We start from the raw sequence: 24411 nt of genomic DNA on the forward strand, positions 1-24411 counted from the left end.
GTTAGCTATCTATCTATCTATCTATATATATATATATATATGTGTGTTATCTATCTATCTATATATATATGTTATCTATCTATCTATATATATGTTATCTATCTATATATATATATATATGCTATCTATCTATATATATATATATATATATATATGTTATCTGTATATATATATCTCAAAAGCAAACATCAATAAGATTGTTACAGTTAATTATTATTAACATTCCTTATAGACATTTATGGCTCAAGTCATTTTTTTATTATTATTATTTTAAAACTGACCTTTAGGGATCTATATATATGTTAGCTATCTATCTATATATATGTTAGCTATCTATCTATATATATGTTAGCTATCTATCTATATATATGTTAGCTATCTATCTATATATATGTTAGCTATCTATCTATATATATGTTAGCTATCTATCTATATATATGTTAGCTATCTATCTATATATATGTTAGCTATCTATCTATCTATCTATATATATATATATATATGTGTGTTTTATCTATCTATCTATATATATGTTATCTATCTATCTATATATATATATATATATATGTTATCTATATATATATATATCTCAAAAGCAAACATCAATAAGATTGTTACAGTTAATTATTATTAACATTCCTTATAGACATTTATGGCTCAAGTCATTTTTTTATTATTATTATTTTACAACTGACCTTTAGGTCATACAAATTGTTGAGAAGAGCTACAGAAAGTGTTAAAGTTAATTTTGCAATTAGTTCAGTGGTAACTTACATTTTTCACAAAATAAAATCTAATAAACAAATTATTCATTAAAAAACTGCATTAAATAAACTCATAATCCAGTGCAGTATGAGTAAATCTTTAATGCATGCACTTAAACATTAAAAACATACTTTCAACTAAAACGTTATTGTTGTAGAAGGTAAGAAATGACAACAGAGCTCTATTCCCTTTCATTGATTTGACAAGTTGAATCAGTTATGAAGAAGAAAACAGAAAAGTGAAAAACAATTACCTTGGGTCTCCACAGACAGAGCACATGCGAGTCATGTATGTGATTTTTAGCAGATGTTACTGGTGACAAACTGCTATTTGCTTGTAACAGATAAATGGCACACGGCGTGATCAGTGCTGATGTGCGTGTAAGTGATGACCACGTTCCTGCAACATGCCTCTCTATAAAATCACTTAGCACTGGTCAAAATATAATACTAATCATCCAAAAAACATACTGTTTGTGCAGTTGTTCATTTAGATTTTGGATTATAAGCAGTCTTGCAATGTTTAGATGGTTGCATCGGCAAAGAAAAATCTTGTAAATATCCTGCACATTCAAAAGTGTATGTCGTTTGAGGGACTTGCATAACATTTGAAGTACTATATAACTTGCTTAAGTACAGACTAACAAAATTAGCCTTGTATACCGGACAAACATGGCAGTAATGTGTAGTCTTGAGTGAAAACCCCCTGTAGGGTTACCAGCGGCTGACATATAGAACCACGCGACTCTTCCGTGTGTGTTACTGACAGAAATGTGGACGCCAGTTTTGTCGCAGCGCTAAAAAGGTGTCCGTTTATGGACGTGCTGTCCACTGAGTCTATTTTAACCCATCAACATTCTCTGTTTTTGCACAACACTTTATGTGAGCATGTGAAAGGTGTTGCATTTAACCATTGTGTATTTCATATTACATTTTTGTATGTATATGTATATGTGTGTGTGTGTGTGTATATATATATATATATATATATACATACATACATACATACATGAATATTCTTTAAAACTTAGTTTATTTATCTGATGCTATGCAAAAACTTTTTAGCAGACATTATTCCGGTCTTTAGTGTGACATGTTTCAAAAGTCATTCTAATATTTTAATACTTTTTTTTCCTTAATTTTTCTTTGGTAAAGGGGTTTAGTAAATATATGAAATATTTGCAGTGGTGTGTTGTTTTGAGGAAAAAATATGAGAGAATTGATGTATTTAAGATTTTAGAAGTAAGTTTTCATTTACTTTCACTATACAAACATTAGCATTGTTTGAGACTAAAATGATTTGATCAGAAATACAAATAAATTTTAAATGGATAAAAAAAAGAATTTAAAATTAATATATTTTTGTATTCCTTTTTTTTTTTTCTTCTTTTTAGCAAATTCTGTTTGGGAACATTTTCAATCAAAAAGAATCCTTCAGTACCAAGCCAATGTTGTCACAATATAATTTTAAACGTGATTGTTACAATTTCGTGACATTGCTTGAAAAATCTCTGTCATACTAAGTCAGCTTAATTATTTAACAGTACTGTCCAGGTTGGCTCCTGCATTTAAACGCCGCAGTGCATTAAACCTTCAGCTGCCTGCGTGAAGCTTTTCACAGCCAGCGAAAGGTCGTGGGCTCTGACAGTGCGGTGAAAGATGGGGTATTTTTGATGGATCGTTTTTAAATAGCGCAGTGGGCCGCAGCATTAGGATTGGTATTGTCGGGATGTATCAGGACTGTTGTGTTGGCCTTTTTTCCTCTCGTCCGTCGCACTGTATCGCTCCCTCTCTTTTCCCATGTATCCCTCCTCAGCTGCTCTCTCTATATCACTCTGCCAGCCCAACCCAAAGGGGGAAGTTGCCTCGTACCCCCCGGAAAGTGAGGGCTGATGGGAGTCCCAGACGCCATTCTGGGTTACAGCGCTTCTGAGTTTTCCAGATACTGGTGTAAACTGTTGTGTGAATATGTCCCTGGAAAGGTACTTTGTTCGTTTTTGTTGTAGCATTTCACTTTTTTCTATAGCAATCTTGGTTTTTGGTGTTGTTTGACCATTAAACGGTTGAATCTAGATGTTTCAAACAATGTTATAGAGGGTGAAAGGTTTTAAACTTGGTTCTTAGTGAAGGCCTGAACGCCGTGTTGACCTTGGCTCTTCATAGCATGCGTGTTTGCTGGTATTACCAGGGATGCTTAAATCACAGCTGGGAAATATGTTGTGAATGTCTTTGTCCCTTCAGCTATTAAGACTACTGGCTATTCGGTTGCCTTTTGTCATTAGCTTCATGTGCATGCGGTTATGAAGCCGTATGGTAACACAATGCTGCATGGAAACACTTGTGTTTTGAGCTGTTTGATGTGTAGATGTGGCAGCATAGGCCTGTAAAGTTCTTAAATGGCAGGAAAGAGTTGAATGCGTGTGCTAAAGGCGGTCACCATGAGAATTTAAAGCAAGAAATGTTCCAGTCACACTTTATTTTAAGGTCCAATTCTCTGCATTAATAAACCATTAACTATGACTTTTGCCTCAATAAACTCCTAATTTGCTGCTTATTAATGGTTAGTAGGTAGTTAAGTTTTGGTATTGGGTATGTAGAATATGGTCATGCAGAATATGCGCTTTATAAGTACTAATAATCGGCTAATATGTTAATAATAGTATGCTAATAAGCAACTAGTTAATAGTGAGAATTGGTCCCTATACTAAAGTGTTACTAATGTTCCTTTTGTTGGTCCTGGAACAACAATTAAAGTCTTAAAGTGTTAAAGTCTTAACTATAAACTACCTGTAAATGTGAAAAATATGGACACATCAGGGCTGCGTTTCCCAAAAGCATCGTAAGATGAAGTTGATCGTAGCTCCATAGGTTTCAATGGGTCTACGATGTACTTAAGCTTACGATGCTTTTGGGAAACGCAGCCCTGAACTGACAGGAAGTGAAGTGGGAGAGAGAAAGAGGCGAGATCGGGAAAGGTCCTCGAGTCGGAATTCAAGCACGGGATGCCCGTAGCGTAATGGCCCTGTATGTCCGCGCTCTACCCACAAGGCTGTCGGTGCCGACAGTTTTATCTCTTTATATGTCATTTTTTAGACACTGGGCAACACTTTATGAATGTTGGGAATGACTTCCGATCATAAATTTGTTCCCGACTTCCACAAAGTGTTGTTTGATGCCTGGATGATGGCGTACTAACAAAGTCTCTTTCAAGAAAAGTCTGTTCACTCGGCGGCCATATTTGCAAAGCCTCCGGCCAGCTCATACAAGACCAAGTCCTATCTAAATGAATGGGGGAATCCTAAAATCTCAAAAACTGCTCGCTAAACTTGCAATTAAATTAAATTTTTCAAATCGGCAACAAAATCTGAAATGAACTGCCCCATGAATGTTGTTTTGTATACTCAAATAGTGTTAAAAACCCTTATTTTTCCGGCTAGACCAGCCAATGCGCATTTGCAGTAATAACGCGCTTAAGACTGCGCATGTGCATTGGCTGGTCTAGCCTCAGGTTTCTATGGGAACCGGAGCTTCTAGCGGCTGCAGTGATGCAATGACTTTACCAATCAACGATTGGCTCTTTAATTTAGAAAGCGGGTCTATTCTGCCGTATTGCGCGTTGCAGTTTCTCCAATTCATAAGATTGAACCATCTTTGTATATCTATAGTCTTTGATACTAATCAGAAACTTGCTACGCTTACTGTAGCATTGCTGTTTTATTTCTTTAAAACACCATTTTTAAATATTGGGCAACACTTTATGCATGTTGGGAATGACGTCCGATCATTTATTTATTTTTTTTGACACGTGTTTTCTGATGTCCGGATGATGATGTACTAATCAAAAACCTGCTAAACTAATTGTAGCATTGCTCTTTATTTATTTAAATGGCATCTTTTAGACATTGGGGAACACTTTATGAATGTTGGGAATGACATTCCAATCATAAAATTCATTCCCGACGTACACAAAGTGTTGTCCGATGTCTGGGAAATAACATACTAACCAAAAACTTGCTAAACTAACTAGTGTTTCTCTTTATTTCTTTATATGCCATCTTTTAGAAATTGGACAACACTTTGTAGATGTTAACCATGACTTCAAATCATAGATTTGCTCCCAATGCCACAAAGTGTTGTCTGATGTCAAAATGATGGCGTACTAATCAAAAACTTGATAAGCTAACTGTAAAGTTGCTGTTTTCTAAAACACTATATTTTGGACATTGTGCAACACTTTATAGATGTTGGGAATAACTTCCGATTATAAATTAGTTCCCAATATCCACACAGTGTTGTCCAATGTCAGGATGTTGGCATAGCAATCAAAAACTTGCTAATCTAGCGCTGCTCCTTATTTCTTTATATGCCATTTTTAGACATTGGGCAACACTTTATAGATGTTGGAAATGACTTCCAATCAAAAATTAGTTCCCGACGTACACAAAGTGTTGTTCAGTGGTATACAAATAAGCATAACAGCAACACTACTGTTAGCTTTGAAGTTTTTGATTGTCAACAAAGAAGTCGATTAGCAACCAAATAACAAAGGATTTACAAACGTTTGCAAAAAGGTGATATCACGTGACCAGAAAGAGAGCGGCAATGCTAACATTAGCTTTGTTCAATTTGGTAATATTTGTCAAGCAATTAAACACTGCAACAGAGCATTTGTTCTGTAGGTGTATGATCACCAATAAAGAGTGGTCTGTTTACTGCAAACATTTACGAAAAGAGATTTATCTTCATGTAATTTAGCAACTTCATTTTATTACTTTTAAAGTTACATCTACATGCCGCCAGGTTTGCTGAAAACCAGCAAAACATATTTACACTTGCATTCATTTTGTTGTCTTATAATATCTCTTGGATCTTGCATTGTAATTGCCACGGCCAAATGGTTCTGATGCCATTTGGCTAAATCTTGAGGTCCAGACAGTATGTCTGAATGTGCCTCGTTTCCTCCTGTGGCTTGGATCACATGATGGTTTATTCAGGAAGGTGTGATCTCTCAAATATCAGCACTCGTCCTTTCAGCAACCATAAGATGGGTCCTTTCAGCTGCTTTGATCGATGGGCACTGGTAAAAACTGGCAGTCATTAATTATCAAAACCAGTTAGGTGAGGTTGGTTAAACAAATTCGGGAAGTGTCAGTGTTTGGAAAGACATCGGACACAAGTGCTATTTCCTTCACGTCCACGCAGAAATGCAACAAATACAGTGTGAAAAGATTTGTCGACAAGGTGCCATGTTAGCTTGGTGAAAAAGTGTTAGGCTTGGCTCTTAGCTGGTGTCAACCACTATCAGCCTATTTGAGGTGACACTTATTTGTTTCCATCTTTGCAGAATTGCGGGTTTCCTGCTGCGGCATTGAGATTCGGGCCTCTGAGCATGTGTTCATTGCTTTGTTGACATGTAGAAGCAACTGGGCTAATCTTTTAAGTTAAACGTATGACAGTTTAATGGCACTAGCAACTTCTGCTATCTCACTGAAAGAGAATTTCTGAGCTTTAAAGTGTTTTGGAGGTAAAAGGCACTTGAAAGTACATCACAAATTTACATTGGTGATATATTGCCGTTGTCCAAAATAAGCTTTATTCTTTAAATTAGGCCAAAAATGTATGAAAATTTCATTGAAATAACCCCACGCAAAGCTGTAACTAAATTGTAGACATTATCATAGTCAACCACACGGCAAAGTGGCCAAGCCATATTATAATAGATTGTTTAGTAGCTGAAAAACAATAATAGATATATATATATATATATATACTGTATATATATATAAAAACAAACCTATATTTTATAGAAGCCAAATGCATGAAGTTGAGGTCTGATGACTTTTCTCTGCTTTATATCTATCTATTATCTTAATCCAATTTTGCAGCCTCATCCACACCCAAGTGGTAAAATTGCACGAGTTCATATCTGATATAGTTAGAAATGGGAAGTGAGCCCTGATCACTGCTTCACACCAATCCCAATGCTGTATCCCTTGTGCTCGATGTGACGTCACTAACAGCTCTATATGTGTTTGATTGAATTATGTGTAATGAGCTCTGCTGTTGTGGTTGTCCTGCCGTGTGCCAAACATATGCTGAGAACATGTCAGCCAAGTGCAAAGGTCCCTGGGTAAACATGGTCTAAAATTAAAGAAGGTGTTTATCCGAGTTTAATTGGACATCTGTCCCTGAGCAGAATCAAGGCATGAGGCAGATCTGCTTATAAACTAGATTTAGCCTTTATTTGATTGTTAAAATACAAGGTCCTCCAAGGGCAGAATTAAAAATCATTGTCATGCCGCTGAAGGCGCATTCAGTGTTCAATGTCAGATTCCTTTTGACATTGTGTGTCGGTCTGATAACTCCTGACAATAATGTATCACATATCACATTAAAGGCAATACTGTTTCCCTAAATAACTGTATCTCAGTGTTTCCAAACAATTTGTCCCCCACATCCCAATGAATTAGTGCCCAATAATTCCATATCATAACTATGTACTTTGCATTATATTATCGCTTTTTTTTAAAAAAACATTGAATTTAATTTATTCATTCATTTAACCCATTGAATAATATAATTATAAAACTAAATATAATTTTTTTTTATTTATTAATTAATATTTTTAATTTGTAATGCTTTTTCTTTATTTAGGTACATTTACACCTGATTGTGAGTCATTTCTCTAGCTCAGTGTTTCCCAACCTTTTTTTAGTCGCGGCACCCTTTGGAAATTTTAACAAATTTGTGGCACCCTACAAAATTAATTCACAAAACTTGAATTTCTAACTTCGATATGATACTTTGAAAAGTATAGATATTCGGCACAGCAGGGAAGAACTGCAGAATATACTCTCATACAGATTTTTAATAAATATAAAAAAAAAAATTGTCCATCAATAGTGGCAATCAGTAGGCTAATTTCTAATGAAGAGACCAATTTATATGACAGATTTTAATGTAGGCTTTTATTCATATGTAAACACTGTTTAATTACCATTATAACTAGCTATCTCGCAAAATTTTGCTCACTCAGTGTATTTTTGATTTTACAGTGGGGTAATTTTGTTGCAGTAGCACGAGAGCTTGATTTTTAAACTTTGAATTGAATAAAAAATGACAAGCAAGCAGTGTAATAAAATAAAAACAAATACATTTTTATTTTTTTATTTTTTTTACCAATTATGCAAATAATGTTTAGTCCTAGAAAGCTATTATTATCAGAACACGTGAGCATTACATAGCAGTTAGCAGATCAATGAATGAGAGGGTAGCGTTACAATAGTTACCCATTTACCACACCATGTTACAACACAGTAGGGCTATTGCAGACAGAAACAATACGACATAGATGTACTACATAGAGGTTTCCTGTCGGCTCGATTTTTGAGTGGACTTTGCTGTTCCGATTCGCCTGAACGGTATATGAGTGGAGCGACTGAGCGGAGCGCACACGCATAGAGCGGGATAATACGCAGAGCGTCACACCACGTGAAAGTGAATCCTGAGCGGTGAACTAATTATCGGCAGCCGGATTTTCGGTGCATCTCTAATTATTGGCGACATCAGAAATGCATATTATATAATAGATGCTTTTTTTGAACATTTTAGCAATTTAAAAATATTAAAGGATTTTTTACACAGCACCCCGGTTGGGAAACACTGCTCTAGCTGATGCAGAAGACTGTACATGCAGTTACATTCATCTGAAATGGATAGTTACACATTGGCAACCACTGCCAACCAGTAAACAAAAACCAGCAAAATCTAAATCTCACAGCTATACTTAGCTGGTGAAAGAACTCATTTTGATAGGAACAACATTGCTATCAACTGATTTTAGGGTTAGGGCTCAGGTCATACATTATGAAAGATTACAAAGACAATTGCAGTTTACTAATGAATCATGCACAAAAAGACGGCAAAAAGCGTGCATTAAGAAAGTAAAAGGGGTGCGTTTTGATTTGGTGTTGACCTGGCAGTGTGCAGTTCCCCCTTTCTTTTCATGTAACTAACATGTCACAGACCCTGACAACAGCCCCGTCATGCCTTAATGCCAGGAATGTACGGTTTCTCTCCAAAGACTTTGAAACCTCTTGTCTAAAGCTCAGGGTTGCACAGGTGCTGTTGCTCTGTGAACTGTGAGTAGAGTGTGCTCACCATAAAGGCATTTTGCTTTCATCTACAGGCGTCACAGTTCAGGAACACGCATTTAACCTTCCGGCATATTTGTTTTACAACCTGTAGCTCACTTGTGCCATTGTGCCATCCTTTATGATGTCTTTAGTTATTTTTGTCATGATAATATAGTTCCATAGTAAAGCACCAAGGCATAGGTATAATGCCCTATATGAGTACTGTAAAGCCAAAATATTGAAATAAGAATAATACTTCATGTACTATTTCCAATATATGATATGTTAAATGTTCTACGTTAAAATACTTTCTCATATCCCAGTTTAATATACAGCCATTCATAGGTTGATTCCCCTAAAAACACCATGTCTCTCAGGTGTTTTCAAAACATTGCTGGTTTCCTTTCCCTTTTTTTAGTTTTTTCTTTGACTAGCCAGCATAGCAACACTGACTCAGCCAATGGCATGAGTTTCGGGCGGCGCTATGTGTTTCCCTAACCAATGGCAGGCCTTGGAAAAAAACCTGTTTGAAAACCGTTAAGTCGGTTTCATTTTAGAGGCACTGATTATGCACTTCACCATTGAGATAATAAAATTATTACATTACATATTTATATTAGGTTATATTACATTTTATAATGAAACTAATACAGTTATAGCACAAATTCTCAAGCTTGTCTGAGATTCAGGGTGGTGATGTTATGACTCATCTCGGCTAAATATGATTGTGGCAATTAACTTAATTACAATTATTAATAGGTTCTCTTGTAAATAACCTATCATCATTCTCTCATACTTGACACCATCACACGTCGAGAATAAGTGTAAGCCATTTTCATCAAATAATAAGTGTTTCTGCTTGAGGTTGATTGAATTTCTAACGCCTCGTGTGTTTGAGAGTAGGTAGCAGTACAGATTTCTCTATGAAATCTATTGGGTTTAGTATAAGCTTGTAAGTGTTCAGGGTGCTAAGTACTGTGCTAAATATTCCTTTTGTTGTTTATGGTGTTTTCACACATTCTCTCTTTAGTGTACCATAAAATGGTACCATCTAAAACAGATGTGGCTCAGGGGTCACAAATGTGCTTTTTTTTTCCAGCAAACACCCCAAAAGAACAAGAGAAATCGGTCAAATTTTAAAAGAATATATCAGGTTAAGCTTTTCAGTTAGCCTCAATGGAGAAAGATGTTTTTTAGGTCCAAAAAGAGTACCATCTACTAGATGGGACTAACTGACTGAGTAACTGAAGTGTGCTGAGCATTCCTCTGGACAGCCTTTAAAAACTAGTGAAACCGAAGAGCCCTATTTGGGAAAGCTGTCTCCTGTCAGCAGACGGGTCCGCTTGGCCCTCAGAACCAAAGCACATGATTAGCATACAGCACAAATAAAACTAGACATCTCTGAGATGTAGCTCTGACATGGCGACAGAGAACGGTGGGCGCTAATAATAGAATGACACCACATGGTTTGATTTACGAATTTGACTTACGAGGCCCAGGCGAAATCTTAAGATGTATTCTTGTTGCATTTTCAATGCTGATTTAGGTAGGGGGAAAAAAACAGTAAAATTCTGCGGAATGGATTGGTATATTGATATAATGAGTTAAACCGAGCTGAGAGCACTATAATATTAGCCAAATATTAACCATATTTGTATTCCGTAGAAAAATAACAGCATAAAGAATTCATTTAAAATCTATATATAATGTAATATTTGTTTCACATACATTTTTTTTTCTTCTGTAATTCTGTGGCGCTAATTATTAAACTATCTATTTTCATGTAGCATCACTTTTGGTAAATATTTAGGATCAGGTCAATTTAAAACCTCTGTTATTAATTATGAAACATTAGTTTAGTACAGTTAAGCTTTTGTACAAAATTTCTTTTTTAAATATATTTTGCTTTTGCAATGATGGGAACATTCTAGAAGTTTCAAAAACATTCTGGAATATTCTAGTGCAGAACCAAAGCACATGATTAGCATACAGCACAAATAAAACTAGACATCTCTGAGATGTAGCTCTGACATGGCGACAGAGAACGGTGGGCGCTAATAATAGAATGACACCACATGGTTTGATTTACGAATTTGACTTACGAGGCCCAGGCGAAATCTTAAGATGTATTCTTGTTGCATTTTCAATGCTGATTTAGGTAGGGGGAAAAAAACAGTAAAATTCTGCGGAATGGATTGGTATATTGATATAATGAGTTAAACCGAGCTGAGAGCACTATAATATTAGCCAAATATTAACCATATTTGTATTCCGTAGAAAAATAACAGCCTAAAGAATTCATTTAAAACCTATATATAATGTAATATTTGTTTCACATACATTTTTTTTCTTCTTCTGTAATTCTGTGGTGCTAATTATTAAACTATCCATTTTCATGTAGCATCACTTTTGGTAAATATTTAGGATCAGGTCAATTTAAAACCTCTGTTATTAATTATGAAACATTAGTTTAGTACAGTTAAGCTTTTGTACAAAATTTATTTTTTAAATATATTTTGCTTTTGCAATGATGGGAACATTCTAGAAGTTTCAAAAATATTCTGGAATATTCTAGTGTTAATAGATGCTTTTTTTGAACATTTTAGCAATTTAAAAATATTAAAGGATTTTTTACACAGCACCCCGGTTGGGAAACACTGCTCTAGCTGATGCAGAAGACTGTACATGCAGTTACATTCATCTGAAATGGATAGTTACACATTGGCAACCACTGCCAACCAGTAAACAAAAACCAGCAAAATCTAAATCTCACAGCTATACTTAGCTGGTGAAAGAACTCATTTTGATAGGAACAACATTGCTATCAACTGATTTTAGGGTTAGGGCTCAGGTCATACATTATGAAAGATTACAAAGACAATTGCAGTTTACTAATGAATCATGCACAAAAAGACGGCAAAAAGCGTGCATTAAGAAAGTAAAAGGGGTGCGTTTTGATTTGGTGTTGACCTGGCAGTGTGCAGTTCCCCCTTTCTTTTCATGTAACTAACATGTCACAGACCCTGACAACAGCCCCGTCATGCCTTAATGCCAGGAATGTACGGTTTCTCTCCAAAGACTTTGAAACCTCTTGTCTAAAGCTCAGGGTTGCACAGGTGCTGTTGCTCTGTGAACTGTGAGTAGAGTGTGCTCACCATAAAGGCATTTTGCTTTCATCTACAGGCGTCACAGTTCAGGAACACGCATTTAACCTTCCGGCATATTTGTTTTACAACCTGTAGCTCACTTGTGCCATTGTGCCATCCTTTATGATGTCTTTAGTTATTTTTGTCATGATAATATAGTTCCATAGTAAAGCACCAAGGCATAGGTATAATGCCCTATATGAGTACTGTAAAGCCAAAATATTGAAATAAGAATAATACTTCATGTACTATTTCCAATATATGATATGTTAAATGTTCTACGTTAAAATACTTTCTCATATCCCAGTTTAATATACAGCCATTCATAGGTTGATTCCCCTAAAAACACCATGTCTCTCAGGTGTTTTCAAAACATTGCTGGTTTCCTTTCCCTTTTTTTAGTTTTTTCTTTGACTAGCCAGCATAGCAACACTGACTCAGCCAATGGCATGAGTTTCGGGCGGCGCTATGTGTTTCCCTAACCAATGGCAGGCCTTGGAAAAAAACCTGTTTGAAAACCGTTAAGTCGGTTTCATTTTAGAGGCACTGATTATGCACTTCACCATTGAGATAATAAAATTATTACATTACATATTTATATTAGGTTATATTACATTTTATAATGAAACTAATACAGTTATAGCACAAATTCTCAAGCTTGTCTGAGATTCAGGGTGGTGATGTTATGACTCATCTCGGCTAAATATGATTGTGGCAATTAACTTAATTACAATTATTAATAGGTTCTCTTGTAAATAACCTATCATCATTCTCTCATACTTGACACCATCACACGTCGAGAATAAGTGTAAGCCATTTTCATCAAATAATAAGTGTTTCTGCTTGAGGTTGATTGAATTTCTAACGCCTCGTGTGTTTGAGAGTAGGTAGCAGTACAGATTTCTCTATGAAATCTATTGGGTTTAGTATAAGCTTGTAAGTGTTCAGGGTGCTAAGTACTGTGCTAAATATTCCTTTTGTTGTTTATGGTGTTTTCACACATTCTCTCTTTAGTGTACCATAAAATGGTACCATCTAAAACAGATGTGGCTCAGGGGTCACAAATGTGCTTTTTTTTCCAGCAAACACCCCAAAAGAACAAGAGAAATCGGTCAAATTTTAAAAGAATATATCAGGTTAAGCTTTTCAGTTAGCCTCAATGGAGAAAGATGTTTTTTAGGTCCAAAAAGAGTACCATCTACTAGATGGGACTAACTGACTGAGTAACTGAAGTGTGCTGAGCATTCCTCTGGACAGCCTTTAAAAACTAGTGAAACCGAAGAGCCCTATTTGGGAAAGCTGTCTCCTGTCAGCAGACGGGTCCGCTTGGCCCTCAGAACCAAAGCACATGATTAGCATACAGCACAAATAAAACTAGACATCTCTGAGATGTAGCTCTGACATGGCGACAGAGAACGGTGGGCGCTAATAATAGAATGACACCACATGGTTTGATTTACGAATTTGACTTACGAGGCCCAGGCGAAATCTTAAGATGTATTCTTGTTGCATTTTCAATGCTGATTTAGGTAGGGGGAAAAAAACAGTAAAATTCTGCGGAATGGATTGGTATATTGATATAATGAGTTAAACCGAGCTGAGAGCACTATAATATTAGCCAAATATTAACCATATTTGTATTCCGTAGAAAAATAACAGCATAAAGAATTCATTTAAAATCTATATATAATTTTCTGGAACATTCCAGAACATTGTAGGACTAGTCATAAAAGCTTCTGAAACATACACTTCTGAAGTTTTGGATAACTAGAACTTAACTTTTGGTAACGGTTTATGTTAAACTGTTGTTAGCTCTGTATCATGCATGCACCATGTAAATATTATGCATGAGTAATACCAGATTAGCTTGTTTAGGTTGTCAACTTATTTTAGTTTTCATGAGCACTGTTAGATATACACAAAAAGTTATGTCGTTTTCGTATTCAGAAAGTATTTAAGGTTTCGTATTTGTAATGTTTCATAAAGAAACATTAAAAATATAAGTGAAACAATAGTTAGTGCTACTAGTAAGTGAATATGAAGTTTTAATTTCATCAGTGACACTAACTATATCATATATTATAGTTAGTGTTATTGATAGAATAAAAATGTAATATTCACTTACTCAATGATCCTGGTCGTACTCATTGATCATTTAATGGAAAACCTGGAAATTTAACAGGGATTTTATAGGTCTGGAAAATTCATGGACATTTAGTGAATATTGCTGTAGAAAATTGCTTGTTGCAATCAAGAAATCGAGTCCTGAGCAACATTACTCCCACACAATTTTCAATTTTGGATTATGCTACACACTGTTTAAAATCAAATCAAATAAAAAAAGTTAATTACATTATTAGCTAATGGCCGTGTTATATGGACTGACCACTAATTTTTCTGTTTTACCTCATGAATTATTATGGTTGCTATCCATGCATTTCAAGATAACGTAGATTTTGTTAGTTTAGCATATTATCTAAAATATTTGCTAATAAAAACAGACACATTTGTTTTGGTCCATCACTAAACGGCACATTCAAGAGACGCCTGTCTAAGCTTCTCTACATCAGTTATATACTGCCTCCACCTGTTTCTTCGTGATCATATATGGTGCACATTGACACTTCTAAAGAAAGCTAAGATGTTGTACAAGGCCCTAAATTCTCGGTTTATTAATTATCTTTCCTTCAAACCCTGACAAGTCATGGTTGATTTGTGGTGTATTAAGATACAGATCAACATACTATATTGGATGAGTAACCTTCTTTTTCCATATTGAGCCAGTATAAGGTTCATCCACATCTGAAACGGAGACGGGCCTGCTAGCAGGTTGCGCTGAGGTCTCATGGACTGGCCAGGTGCTCGGTGTATAAATTACCAGGCAGGGCAGCGTCTAATGCAATGCCCACATTTGCCAGCAGGTGAGCTGATGGGAATAAAACAGCAGGGGTCCATATATTTTACTACTCACCATTTGTAATTTTAGATGCTGACTGCTGCCGATGTTAATGGATCGCAATGCATGATATTCCTCATGGACTAACAGTGGTGTTCGGCTGTGATCACATGACCCGGCCCCGCCTATCACAGGTACTTGTGTGACCGACATTTTGCTGACTTGCTGACAGTTCAAAATAGGTTACCTTTCGATTGCTGCCAAGACTGCGGTAGCCGGTAGCCATTGTTCAGCAAGTTAGATAAATGAGGAGGATCGAAATACCTGGAATAATTACCCCATGATCCACTGGTGTTGACAACCTAGAAGCTTTTTCTCATGAATGCTCACTGTTGGAAAGTTTTTTTTAGAATTTCATTTTCATAGATTTCATTGGAAGTTTCTGAAGAATTGTCTTCAATATATCATTTGTCCTTTACATTCATGAGTTAAGATTGCAAAATAAATCTCCAGACCATATTTTAACCTAAAGGGAAGGAAAAACAATCAAATACAAGCAAATTTTCCAATCAAATTCTCTTTAATGTCATTTTAAATTATTATATATCTTTAAATAAGCTAAATGGTGGATGGCAAAAGCTACTAAGGTGTAGCTTGAGTGTCAGTTGTCTTTTCACAATGCATAAACTTTAATAGTATTAAAAAATAAGATTTATTTTAAGCAAAACATTTGTACTCGGTTTCTTCGAATGAAAAGCTAACGCAAGCACAAAACCATAGAATAGACCACACATACTTCCAGCCTCTGAGGGCTTCAAGATTAATTTAGAGGACACGGTGGCAACAGGCAAGCCATGTTTTACAGCAGCTTTACAGACCCTGTGACAGCTTGTCTTTCTCCGAGACTCCATATGATCTTCCTCGTAACACAAACCCATTCGGCCATGCCAAAAAAACTCCTCACCATATTAGCGACAAAATTAATAGATGAAGGGGTGTAGGGATGATCTGAAAAGGAGTGGACAGATAATAAAACTTGTGAGCTTTGCCCACGGATATTAATTACTAGGTTTTTAATCAATTACAATTAGTTTTTGTTTTACTCGTATTGTTCACAAAGTGATGTTAAGTTAACTCATTGCTAAATAGGCACTAGCCATAGTAATATTAGTGTTTAGGTGTCTGTTAAGTCCACTGTGAAAGTTATTAACAAGGTTCTACATGAGGACTACAAATACCACAAGGATGCAAGTTTATGTGCTTGACAAAGTAGCATTAGCATAGTAGCATAGTTTGTGTTTGTACAGTCCACATGCAAGCTGCTAACAGGATTTTAAATAAGGACTACAAAAACAAGTTTATGTGCTTGACAACCTCTGCAAACGAGGTTCTACAACAAATATTGCAAAAATGCAATGTGCTTGACAATTAGGATTAGCATAGTAGCATTAGCGTTTGTGTTTTAGTCAACTGTGTTAGTTTACAAGGTTCTATATGAGGACTACAAATACCATAAAAATGTAAGTTTGTGTTTGACAAATTAGCATAGTAGCATCAGTGTTATGTTTGTTCACTATGCAATTAGTTAAGGTTCTGCATACAGACCACAAATATCACAAGGATGCAGGTTGATGTATTTGACGAAGTAGCATCAGCGTTAATGTTTGTTTTAGTCACCTGTGCAAGTTAACAAGGTTCTACATGAAGACTACAAATAACATAAAAACGCCAGTTTGTGCTTGACAAATTAGCATTAGCGTAGTAGCTTTAGTGTTTGTTTGCCCGCTATGCAATTTAATTAATTTTACAGACTAAAAATAAAACAAGGACGCAAGTTGACGTGTTTAATGAAGTAGCATTAGCATAGTAGCTTTAGTATTTGTGTTTCAACCAACTGTACAAGTTAACAATGCTCTAAATGAGGACTACAAATACCATAAAAACGTGAGCTTGTGCTTGGCAAATTAGCATTAGCATAGAAGCATTAGTGTTTGTGTTTAATGGTGCATTCAAGTCATGTCGGATAGATCGTATTTACGAGTTGAAGGCACATGAACGCCACCACAAAGTCGTTATTACGAGTGGGAAATTCTAAATTTTCTTTAAGCCCCGAGTTTCTGATTTGGGGGCGTGTCAATGAGAAACATGGCGGAATCGATGGATGCAACGTCTGTAGTTGACGGTACATTTCTGTTTAAATTGATAGTTTAGTTGTCCTATAAACTTAAATTGGTCATGTTCTTGTTATGCAGCTGGTTAATGAAATCCAAGTAAAAAAATGCTATAATTTTTGCACCTATAGGTGAAAAAATCTTTTGATTTGCCATGTTGCATTTAGCTAACAGCTTTTTTTAATCTCTGTATTTTAGCATTTGTTAATGCTGAAAATCAGTTATACTGGGATCCTGATCTAAAACAAAATATAAAAAATGCAAAACACACCTGATGCGAATTCTTTGCTCTTCATTTTCTATAAGCAGAGTTAACAGACCCTGTTGTATTTTCTTGTAATTTATTAAAAGGTACACCGCCATCTTGTGCCGACTAAACTGACTTGAACGCACCTGATGTCGTAATTACGACTTGTCAACTCGTAAGTACGAACGTCCCAGGAGGACTTGGAACGCAGCATTAGTCCACTATGCAAGTTGTTAATAAGGTTCTACATACAGACTACAAATACCACAAGGACGCAAGTTGATAGTGCTTTACGAAGTAGCATTAGCATAGTAGCATTAGTGTTTATATGTTTGTTTAGTTCATTGTTGCTAACAATTTTATATAAGGACTACTAATACAAAAAAAACTATTCTAAAAACCTGTTGTAAATTCTTTAGGGAACGCATGGAGAATTAGCTTTCCAAGTAGACATTATGATTAAATGGCTCTGATTCAAAATACTATTTTTTTTTAAATGTATTTTTGAACTGTCCATTTTTTTAAATGTATTTTTATTTTTGGAGGAGACACGCATTCATGTTTGAACAGTGAAAGCCCAAATTTACATTCCCAAACTGTATTTCCGTACAGGGTTCTACTGCAGCGTTTCCCAACAGCTTCTTCCTATGCCATGTCTCTTCTGACTCAAACTCAGTGGGCACCTGCCAAACATTGTTTGTTTCGCTTAGCACGGTGGGGAAGCCAGCCCTGTGTTTCTGGTGTCATTAGCTGAACTTGATAAGATGACAAAAAAAGCTAAAGTTTCTCTCTGGAGGCAGTCTGAGCGGATGACACAGCTGCAGGTTGGCGTTGATTGTCTGTGGGGTGGGATGTGTGAAGGTACGGGCTATTCGTGTTCATTCACAATGTAAATATCGGGCAGATGCGTGAAGAGTGAGTCATGTAGACATTTTAAGGGTCGAGGTGACTCATGTCCACCCACAGTCCTTACATAACACCCAAAACATGAACAAGAACTCAGGTAGACCTGCTGTTTCTTTCAAACACATCAGTGAGGATGCAACCGACAAGTTATTGGTATGTTTTGTTTTTTTTAATAAATAAAAGTTTCAATGAGTGACTCTAGTCGAATGCTGTAACCACCAAAAACAAAAAAGTAATGTTTTAAATGATTATTTTCAAAAACATTAAGGTAAAAAGTATTTTGTTTTCGAATCAAATGTCATGATGTATTAAGACAACTGCTTTTGTACTTTTTAATTCTTATAAAAAATGTACAAAATGTATTTTATATGATCATCATAACCCAGCTTGTGAGTGACATCTTGTTGGCCACTTCAAGCTGGACATGTTGACGTGTTTGGAGCGGTTGAATGTGGCATCTGCCTCAACATATCTATGGTTCAAATTGTGCGGAAGCCTTTATATGGAGATGTTTGGCCATGTATTCTGCTAGTTAGTACCCACACACACATGCTCCCTTAATGGTTTATAATTATACATATTTATCAACATAAGAACAAATGAATGTGCTTCTACACGCTTACCGTGACTCTTTACTCACGACTCGTTTCAAACCCGTAAGACCTTCGTTCATCTTTGGAACACAAATTAAGATATTTTTGATGAAATCTGAGAGCTCTCTGACCCTCCATACACAGCAACGCAACTGACATGTTCAAGGTGGTACTCTCGTGAACGTGTGTCGAAGACTGACATAGAAGAGAAGAATTGTTTTTGTTTTCTTTGCGCACAAAAAGTATTCTCGTAGTTTCATAAAATTATGGTTGAACCACTGTTGTCACTATTTTAATGATGTCCTTACTACCTTTCTATGCCTTGACCGTGGTAGTACCATTGCTGTCTATGGAGGGTCAGAAAGCTCTCGGATTTCATCAAAATATCTTAATTTGTGTTCTGAAGATGAACGAAGGTCTTACGGGTTTGGAACGACATTAAGGTGTGTAATGAATGACAGAGTTTTAATTTTGGGTGAACTATCCCTTTAAAATCAGATGTACACAATTTAGCCAATTTAACAAGGCTAGAATTTTATTAGAAATGCCGCTAACCTGACATTGTTGATCACCTTTATAAGTTGGGCACTCATTTGCTTTTTAAATAACTGGCCCAATGTGGTCTATGGAACAAACAGGCCGTCACTGCTCTATTCTCAGCTGCTGCTATCAGAACAGCTCATGGTTATCTCATAAGAGCTTTTACAGAGACAGGGACAGACGGTCTAATGGATGGAGGACGTGTGTCTGAGAGAGGGTGTCCCGTTTCATTAGACTTGTGTTGCCTGCCTGTGTCCTTCGCTGATAAATGGAAGAATCTGTATCTTCTCAATTTTGCTGCTGACGGCAGTGACGTGTGTGAATGAGGTAGAATTTGCGTGTGTGTGCGATCTTCAAAAGCGTATTAATAACATCTCATAACCCCAGGTGACCAGAGTGCAGTGAGGTCTGGGAAGTGTACAGCTGTCAACTGCTGTAACCTCTCATCAGATGATCTTGCCTAATCAATGGGCCCAGTGGGGAGGAAGTGATGTCGGGGCCTCTTGTAATGGCCGGTAGTAATTAAATGGCTGCAAATGGGCCCCAGATGCAAAGCTAGCGTCGCCCCCGACTGTGATGCTAAATTCAATTTATTAGTTGAGCACAAGGGATGAAGGTTTGATTAGCACGGCCCACTTAACCCCTGCTGGTGTATATATATGGTAATAACATCATATGCCTGCAAGAAGTCTTTCAACACTGATGGCCATTTAAAAGTAGCTACTTAGCAGTTAAATGTAGCTGTGTGCGTGATGCAGTAAAGTACACTGCTAGATGTCATTATTTGTAAAAAATAAAAAGAATAAAAAATTTGTGTATATATATATATATATATCTTTGGAATGTTCTATATTATTAAGAATCTAAAAAAGTATTAAATATATTTTTTTTGTTTTTCACTTAGATATCTAAGCAAATGATTGTGTGTGTGTCACTGTGGGATGATTCAGATGTGGCTGTTACTGGACTGAAGCAGGCAGCTTGCCAAACAGTGATATTTTTTAGGCTTTAATGCAATGCTAACTTTATTTTAATAGGGCTTATTTAAAGAAGTGCAGAGTGCAAGCTCATTGTGCGCGTATGTGTGAACTTCATCTGCAATATGCTTTAAAAAAAAGGCATTTCATGAGCTAAAACTTTATAAACTTTGGTTTTCTTTCTAATGTGTTTTTGTTTTTTTTTGCGTGTGCAATGACTCCAAAAATGTGGACGCTTGCGTCACGATTAAAGAAATAGTTCATCCAAAGATGAACATTTGCTGACGATTTACGCAACCTCAGGCCATTCAAAATATAGATGAGTTTGTTTCTTCATCAGAGCAGATTTGGACAAATTTAGCATTTCATCACTTGTTCACCAATGGATCCTCTGCAGTGAATGGGTGCCGTCAGAATGGGAGCTGCATGTTTGTAAGAAGCAAATCTGTCATTAAGGGAATTTAACATTAAACTGTCGGTTCCGGGTAAAATATGAGTACTTCATGTATTTTGTCCATATAATGAAAGCCAATGGGGTCCAAACCTTCATTGTATTGACATTTTCCCAAAATATCTTCTTTTGTGTTCTGCAGAAGTAATTATCTCTTAAAGTATATCCTTGATAATATGAAGTCTTTCCACACTGGCACAAACTCCCTCCGGCTGCTTACAGCTGTGGCGTCTGTCTTTTTGCCAGCGCTGCATGTGTGTAATGGCACAACGGTAGAAAAGTCACAGTAGAGTTTCATCCTTCACTTCCCCATTTGTCTTTTCTGACAGTCTGCGTGTCTTTATTAAATCCAGTAGGGATGTGACACCAATGCGGCCCCTTTTTACTAGTGATTTTCACACTGGTCATCCAGCTTCCTTGAGTATGTGGCAGCTGCACACAGGTTTTCTGTAATCTTCTGTATTTACAGTCATTACTGTAATGGGCGTTTGATAAAGTATGTTTCCGTCCTGTGGAATGCACATGTGGCCATATGCCTTTTCATAATTGCATCTTGCTGAGAGATATTATAGAATAGAGATTCTGTAATGTAGAGTTTGGCAATGACTGTATAGTCAACAAACTGCTACTGTAAGGTCTAAAAGTTTGACCAAATGTTTGGGGTCGGTACAATAGTTTTTTGTTGTTTTTGAAAGAAGTTGATACTCGTTTTCAGCAATGATGCATTAAATTGAAAGTGACAGTAAACAGTTTTACACAAACTTTACATTTCAAATACTGTAAGTGCTGTTCTTTTTCTGAGGGAAAAAAACCAAAAACAAACCATGGTTTCCATCCATAGAAATCTATTGTTTTATTCCAGCGCGTCATCGCGTCCGATATTCGTGTCGCTTTTTCGCGCTCAGTGTGGAAAGGGCGTAAGTCTGCAGGGCTGTGGACCTCCAGGAACTGAGTTTGACACCCCTAATCAGTGTTGGGGAGTAACTAGTTACATGTAACGGTGTTACATAATTTAATTACAAAATAAATGTAACTGTAATCAGTTACAGTTACTAAGAAAAAATGTGTAATTAAATTACAGTTACTGAAAACATCAGGAACATCAGGAGAACCGGGACAATTCCCGGTGGCCTAGCAGATGATTTTGCCCGCTTTTTTAATATTACTGTTATTATATAATTGCCTGCCGAATGTACTAAAGCGATTGTTTCTGAATTCGACATTCGATAATAAATCTCTAATAAATCATGAATCAATTAGTTGTTATTGGTGTAAGGATCCACCCGCCAGCCCAAAAAGCGGAATCCAGCGGCCTGGTCGAAGGTTTAATGCATATCCGGTCTTTTACTTGCGCTTCTGAATTTATCAGGACTTAGTTTCAATTTTGTCTAGCTCCGTGTTCAATCTGACTCCAATTTCACGTGATCCGTTTTTAACTAGAAATATTGCTTTGAAATATTGCCTAACTTTAATGATCACAAATATTAATTTAGATATTCGATTATTCCTGACTCACTATACTTTCACTTATCCGTTCACTGGGGACCTAATGTCTCTTTCAAGTCTCACGCTGGCCTTACGTGGATCTTACGGTCACAAACTCGCCAGTCTGATGCTAGTCAGAGGGTGTAGGTAGACTAATACCTATTTTGCCTGCCGCCTACTGCTTGCTTATGACAAAAAGTGTAATTCATTTAGTCCTTTCCCATACAACTTGCTAACATCGACGATAGACAGAAATCAGAAGGTCTCCGATGACGTGCCTACTGCTCCTATCATTCACAAGCCTTCAGTTTGATCTATCCTGGCCATAGATTTGTGGTAACAAAAGCCTCCTCACAGTTTACTAGTCATAATGATTTTAGGAGAGTTCAGAATAAATCAAATATAACAATTTATTATCAGTCAGGTAAATATGTATTATGCCAATTACATAGACAATTCAAAGATATCAAATCAATAAAAGACATCAAATTCTCAAAGACAAATCTAAGAGTAAGATGCATACCTGACTTCGTGTGAAAAATACATAGTGTGAATTGTGTGGACACCTTCACACTACGGGCTTTCTGGCTACAGAATCGCCCTGACTGATTTGCAACTTTCCCTTAAATACTACCAGAACAAAGACAGAGAAATCTTTAAATCAGTTGTAAAAACATAAAAGACCTTTTGTTTGTTAGTTTCTGTGATCCAGGGTCACACCCGGTTGGAAAAAATCTCAAGTTTCCCACATGTAATTACGATGTTGTGGTGCCGTTCATGTGCGATGAACTTGTAAACAAGTTTTCCGACATGACTTTAATGCGCCATTTGATTAGAGTTGGAACTGAACTGCAGAAAGGTAGATCTCTCGGAGCAGAAGTCCTAATTTATTTCACACTGGAAATCTTGTGCATTTGAGCTCAAAAGATATGCGAACTTCGGATATCTTTCTGAGGGCGTGTGTATGTGTAAGTGCATATGGGCAGGCATAGATTTCCATGTGAGGACAGAGACAGGTGGATGAGGCACTGGATCCTGATTGGCAGGGGAGGACATGTTTCTAGGTAGTTCTTCACAGCGATTGGTTGAGGAAGGCAGTATCGCTGTGGAGTGACAGGGCGTGATTGGCATCCACAGGCTGATGGTGCTGACAGATGGTAAAATGCTATGCAAGCTCTGGACAGATCCACTCACAGGGTGGTTGTAGTTGGGGCAGTCAGGGGGGCGTAGTTTTTTGGTGGTGGGGGCAAAGAATGCTGGAATGGATGCCTCGAGAATGTTGCCCTGAACTTGGATAAAATCTGCTTATGTTTGGAAACATCTCCCTTTTTAAATACAGAGACGAAAATGGTCTCTTGTGTCAACTTGATTCACTGTGACATTGCAATGAGCTGCATTTCAAAACCGGTTAGCCTGCAAATCGGCCAATTAATCTATTTTGGTTCTGCCTAGTCAACAAAAAAATTTACACCCTGCCTTAGGGACCTCCTTTAAAGGAATCGTTCAACCAAAAATTGTGATTATTTATTCATATTTGGAAAAAGTCATGTGGTGCAACCAAGATTTATAGAGTCTGAGACCCTCATGACTGTCTTAAGGTCGGTAAATCTCTTCAAATATCAGATAGTTTGACCTTTTTATGACAAGGCAAAGCTGGTCCAGGTTGTAAAATGTAATGTGATGCAAATTCCCTAAAAACATAATGATATTTTGGAAGTAATTGTTTAGGAGATGATGGAAGTGCACTTACTGATGTCCATCATTCCACTGTTTAAAAAAAATTTTTTCGGTGCATACTGGACTTGAGACAGCGTGGAACAGATTGTGTGAATGTTGTGTGACTGTGTTGGCCTGAGACAGAGAAATCTTTAAATCAGTTGTAAAAACATAAAAGACCTTTTGTTTGTTAGTTTCTGTGATCCAGGGTCACACCCGGTTGGAAAAAATCTCAAGTTTCCCACATGTAATTACGATGTTGTGGTGCCGTTCATGTGCGATGAACTTGTAAACAAGTTTTCCGACATGACTTTAATGCGCCATTTGATTAGAGTTGGAACTGAACTGCAGAAAGGTAGATCTCTCGGAGCAGAAGTCCTAATT

At 36.5% G+C, this 24411-nt stretch overlaps 1 protein-coding gene across 1 annotated transcript in view; it reads left to right on the top strand.

Moving 5' to 3' along the window:
* Positions 1-24411, top strand: part of rbm20 (RNA binding motif protein 20) — a 59528-nt gene that overhangs the window by 725 nt on the left and 34392 nt on the right. The window lies entirely within an intron of this gene.

Source organism: Sinocyclocheilus grahami, unplaced genomic scaffold (genome assembly GCF_001515645.1).
Source record: "Sinocyclocheilus grahami isolate Dianchi unplaced genomic scaffold, SAMN03320097.WGS_v1.1 scaffold332.1, whole genome shotgun sequence".
Lineage (NCBI taxonomy): Eukaryota > Metazoa > Chordata > Actinopteri > Cypriniformes > Cyprinidae > Sinocyclocheilus > Sinocyclocheilus grahami.